Source organism: Arachis hypogaea, chromosome 20, assembly GCF_003086295.3.
Source record: "Arachis hypogaea cultivar Tifrunner chromosome 20, arahy.Tifrunner.gnm2.J5K5, whole genome shotgun sequence".
Taxonomy (NCBI): Eukaryota; Viridiplantae; Streptophyta; class Magnoliopsida; order Fabales; family Fabaceae; genus Arachis; species Arachis hypogaea.
The window spans coordinates 112,968,757-112,974,677 of NC_092055.1; the positions used below are offsets into that span (position 1 = coordinate 112,968,757).

The 5,921-nt window shown below is 27.1% G+C and overlaps 1 long non-coding RNA gene across 1 annotated transcript; it reads left to right on the forward strand.

Annotated features, from left to right (window-relative positions):
- The first annotated feature begins 1,869 nt into the window (after window positions 1-1,869).
- LOC140182823 (uncharacterized) lies at window positions 1,870-3,302 on the forward strand. The gene is made up of 3 exons (XR_011878983.1): window positions 1,870-2,039; window positions 2,451-2,519; window positions 2,669-3,302. It is a non-coding gene; the product is annotated as an uncharacterized lncRNA (long non-coding RNA).
- Window positions 3,303-5,921: the final 2,619 nt, after the last annotated feature.

Below are 5,921 nucleotides of genomic sequence, written 5' to 3' on the forward strand. Positions count from 1 at the left end.
ATAAAAATATGAGATTTTATTAATAGTTATAATATTATATTCTTTTAAAAAAAAGGTAATAGGTTTGTTTTTGGTTTCTATAATTATGATTTTTATTTGCTAGCAACCTTTATATTATACCTTAATAACATCAATATATGTTCAAAGTATAACTATTTAAGATTTTTATTTCTCTACTATATGACTGAAGTTAGAACTTCTGTCCATTTCTATCACTGAATTCAAAAATTTTGTAAGATTTAATTTTAAAAAAATACTTTAAAAGACTATTTAGAGATATTTAATTATTAAAAAAGACTTTTAGTATAAAAATTAATTTTTTGGAATTTGAAATGCATATGTAAACTATAGCTCACTTTATATGAACATGATATATTATTATTATTATTATTATTATTATTATTATTATTATTATTTCATTATTATAATTATTTATACATATTTTAAGTTCATTTTGTCACCTTTTTTTTGTAAGAATTTATACATATTTTTAAGTTAATTTGATTATAGAATTTTACAATGACAGACAAAATTAGTACATTATAATTGAATTGATTTTTTTCATAATTCCCTAAAAATAATAAATAAAATATAGAATTTGGGTGTAAATTTTGAATTAAAAAATACTTTATTTATAATTATGAGTTATAAATTTTATTATAATTATATATGCCAATACTACCATCTTTGTTCTACTATCATTATATTTATTCATTAGTATTTAACTCTAAATTATAATGTTATCTTTATTTGATTTTAAAATAAATATATAATTAAAAATATATTAATGACTATGTTTGATTATCTAAAAGGATCAGTCACGGATATGTATCCACAGATCTGATATGCAGATCCGCATATTCGCACACCTAATAAATAAAGAGTAAATTATTTGTACAATTATAGTATAATTTATATTAGTATAATTAGTAATAAATTAGAATATTATCTTTCTCCGAATAATATAAGGGTTTATCTAGTACCCATATTAAAGTTACAAAATTAGAAAAAAAATAAAAAAATATCATATCCAATAATTAATTTGTTTAGATATCCAAATATCACACCATTTAATATAATAAAAATTATTTAGTATTAATATATTAATTGATAGTATAGTTGATAAATAGGATAAGACTTTAATTTAATTTATTTGATATTAACTATATAATTTAATTTATTTAAAATTATAAGTTTTTAATTTTGTACTATTTTCATTCTACTATCATTATATTTATTCATTAGTATTTAATTATAAATTATAATAGAGTTATCTTAATTTAATTTTAAAATAAATATATAAATAAAAAATATATTAGTTACTATGTTCAATTATCAGAAATTCTAGTCCCTAATACTCTTTTTCATTTCTGCATTCCTCATTTTTCTCTTTTCCTTCTCCCTCCACCCACTTTCCAGATCTTTTAATCCCAATCTACTTGACCATCACAGCTGTTGTTCTCTCTTTTCCAGGTCTAGCATTCCCGACGCCTCCCCACATCACGACAGTCTTCTATTCTCTTTCTTGTCGCGTTATCGTTTTCAACTATCTTTTAAATCAGCCTTGTTTACAAGGACTCACTCTTTTTGTAACACTATTTATGAGATTGACAAACACCGTGCTCAGAAAGCATCCAAGAGACATGGATAGCCACGTGAACGATGTTGACAACGACTTTATCTCTGAAAATGTTTCTTTGTAGAAGAATTCAAATAGTCTCACAAGTGTGAACATGTCCGCAACACCAAATATAGCGTATTGGAATGAAAGCCAAAATAGGCTTATGGGGTTAGAAGGGTCTTTTCTCCCTCTGTCCCTTCTTTTTACCTCAACAATTGCAGTCACTGCCATTGAGATTGCAAAAACAACAAGGTTTACGCCAACTCTCTGTAGTTGTGTCATTCCTAAGTGGTGTTTTGTGATCTTGCATGCGAATGGGACGAAGAATAGTTTGTATATGGGGACTAAGATGGTTATGAAGACAGCTTCCTAACAACGGTGGAGATTCATAGAAGTAGACCACTCTCGCAACAAATGGGTAAATTAGAATTTGAATATTAGATTTTTAATTTGAATATGAGATCTAAATTGGATTATCTTTATTATTTTATAGGACATCTTTATAAAAAAATACTAGATTGAATTTAAATTTGAATATCAGATTTGAAATTAGAATATCGTTATTATTTATTATGATATCTTTATAAAAAAAAGATTTTTTCACTATTTTTGTTAGTTATCTCTATAAATAATAGTGTTTTACGTGAAGTTTTAAACCTAAGCACTCTTTTTTCTGGCATCGCAAACTAAAAAACAAAGAGAATGAGTAAGGTAATCATGCTTGTTTTTGTTAAATGAAAAATATGATTATGAGTCTCTTTTAATCTGTTTTTATTTTTTATCTTTCTTTAGTCTAATATTAATAGTGAAATTTATTTGGTTTGACTAGCACACACCGGATGCCTCTGTAACTTCTAAGGGATAATCAAACATGCACCTCTCTGCTTTGGATGAGAAGGTAACTTATTTTTTGGCTATTATAATTGAAGATGCCTTACTTAGCATACTTTTTAAACACGTGTTTAATTATCTTCTGTGATATTTAGATTTGCTGTGTTATTACCTTGTTATTTAGTAATGCATGTCTTATTTTATGAAATCTTGAAGCTTGAAAAGGGTGTTACCGAGGCACTGTTGATGATGATACACGAAACTGTTGTGCATGGGATAACAATAATTCTGCCAGAGTTTGTGGAAACGGTGGTTCCTCATCAAAAAGTGGGAGTCACGGTGTAAAATTTTCGAATACTACTCCAGTTGTTACACCACTGTCGGACACTTTGAAATACTTACTTGACGCTAACCCTTCAATGTGTTCGGGTGACGAACCGGTAATGAAGAAGAGGACATCGAAGTGCAAAGGAAAAAAGCATGGACTACTAATCTCTGAAGTTAAGGCTTTATGTTTTTTTTAGATAACAACTAATAAAAATTTAATTATAAACTTTTTTCTAAATTAAATACATAATGTTTTGCGGCCAGCAACCTGCAGAGCTACATAACTATCCCATCTACTATAACTGAATTAGCATGTGGTTACTATTAGATTTATGTGGCCAATAACTCATGGCTATCTTGGTATTCCACCTTTGTGCTAGGTTTTGTTTTACCTTATAAATTACAAATAAACTGGCTTTTTAATGACTGGAACCCATTTCAATATATTGTTTTTCTTTGTTCTGTGATTTTGTAAGCTTGTATAGATTTTGATATGGTGGTAATATATACATTTGTTGAAGTATTATCTCGTATTATCATTTGGTGCAAGTGAGGTTTTATACCATCACATTTGTAATATTTTTTTACTTTAAATTACACTCAGCCAATTTCTTTGTCCTACTTTTTATTTACCTCTAACTGATTAAGTTGGTTATAGTGATAGACAACATATGTCTCTCTATTATAAATCTAATATTATCTTTAGTAAATAAAGTCTAGCAATGCTTAAAATAATTGTAATATTTTTTGGATTTGTAGAAAGAATTGTATTTTGGGAGAAACTTTCTCTAGACCGTTCATGGCTTTACTACAATAATTATAATCCAAACATGAACATAGATGACATGCCACGTGTAAGTTTTGGTCTTTAGGATAACATTGTTATTAATAGAATTTTTTATTTTTATACACAGACGAAGTATTATATATAATTTTGTGTGCATATTTTGATTAAATAATTAATATTGATATTATTTTTATAGTGTTTAGACCTTTTATTTCGGCTAACTAAAGAGATAAAATTTTTTGAATATGAACTGGCCATTGCTACTTACATCTTTGAAAATAATTTGGATCCGAAGTAAGTAAAATTAATTTATTTCTCATTTTAATTGTTGATTTGTCATGTAATTATTTTTTTAACCTTTTATAACACCATAATATAATATTCTGATTACATGATTTAAGGAAAGTACTTGTTCCAAACGATCATTGTATGGGCACATGCGAGATTCTTCTGACTATTACGCCTGGCATGTCAATAATTGGTGATATAAGAATTATTTCTGCAGTATTTTTTATTATGCTTGTAAAATTATAAAATTTGGATTAGTGCAGCATAACCGTAATTGTCTTTAATCCGCAAGTCCTTACCTTAGTTTATTCGATGATGACCAAAGGACCATTTGGGCCATGTAAAAATAAATATGGCAACCAATAATTTTTGCAACCAACATTCTCTATAAGTTTATTAGCAATTCAAAATTTACTCTTCAATATAAATATATCTTTCTAGTTATACTATAAATATAATAAGATTCCTCCCTTAATTCAATATTTAATGTAGCAAATTGTTTTAAGTCCGAAACATAAATATTCTGGTACAATGAAATACATCAAGGATAACTTCATAGGAGACCTCGACGGTTTACATGAGGTTCGTTAATTTCGGTCAACATTCAATTAATTAGTATAGTAATATTTCATGGCTGTTTTTATTAAAAATTATCTTCTGGATGTTGTTGTAGATTTTGTGCCAATTTACCTTAATGGCCATTGGTTTCTCATAGTGGTTAATTTGCTTTATAAGACCGTGAGATACATGGATTCGTTTAAACATTGTACATCGATGATAGAGCATAAGAGTGTCATTGACGATGTGTTAACTTATCTTGAGAAGTTTGTATTCGACAAAAATTTCCAAAAAACACTTTCGCATAGAAACTTCCAATTTTCTAAGTATAAATTCTCTGAGCAAGTTGTCTCACAACATGCCAAATCGTAAGTTTAAAAATATGAATTTTCAAAGTCCAAATTTATTTTTTTGGCTGTTTGTTCTTTTATAATATTGCTTTGTTATGTGTGCCTTGAATTGTGGTGAAGGAATGATTGTGGTATTTGGATCGTTGAATGGATGATCCTCAACCATCTTTTGGGGCATTAATAAGCCATGGGTAGGAAAAATGTCTACGAATTTTATGATGTTTAGTCTGTTAGGTTTATTCAATTAAATAATATCATTGTTAATGTTTGTTAGGTTGTCAATGATTACTCAAGAATGCGACTAGCTGTGAATTTGGTGTCCAAATGGCACAACCCGAAGCAGGATATGATAAAGGAGCTTCTTGTTATTGTGGAATAAAAAGATGCAACAGTCTGTCCTTCAAATTTAGGATTTTAAAATGCTTCTTATTAAAAATTTATTAATCGTAATCGTGTCTTTTAAGAACACATTTATTTAGTTAAAATAGTTATGGATTAATTAGGCCATTTTAATTTTGTTTGAAGTACAATTTATCTTTATATTTTGGAATATTTAGATATATGTTATTCTTTTTATTTATAATGATTTATACATTATTTCTTTTAGACTATTTAGATATATGTTGTTCTTTTTATTAATAATGATTTATATATTATTATTGCTTAACTGATTATACTTTAGTTCGAATTTCATTAGTGTTTTCTGGGAAGACATTATGCCCTGAAGCAGTGTCAATGAGAAATATTATTTTATATTCAATTGAATTTCCAGTTGTAAGGAAACAAAAGTTTATCGCTTTTTATAAACTGGTATGCATTCAAATTTTGTTATTTCTTAAGATCACTCTTCTTGGGATATAAATAAATAAAGCATAGGTTATTTAAGTTTGTAACCTATCAGAATTTTTAAAATGAGCTATTTTAAATGAATGTTGTTTGAAAATCAAAGAAACAAAATAATATTTCAGGAACAAAATCTGATTAACAGCTTCACCAAAGGCCACAAATGCAAATTCTCCCCCAAGAGCATGAAAGAGGCTATTAAATTATCACAGTAATCAACAAAACAGCAAAAAATTATCATTATGATTATTATAACTATGGTAATTATGTAAATTTGACAATACTCTTTTAAGGTCAATTTTTTATATATTTGCAA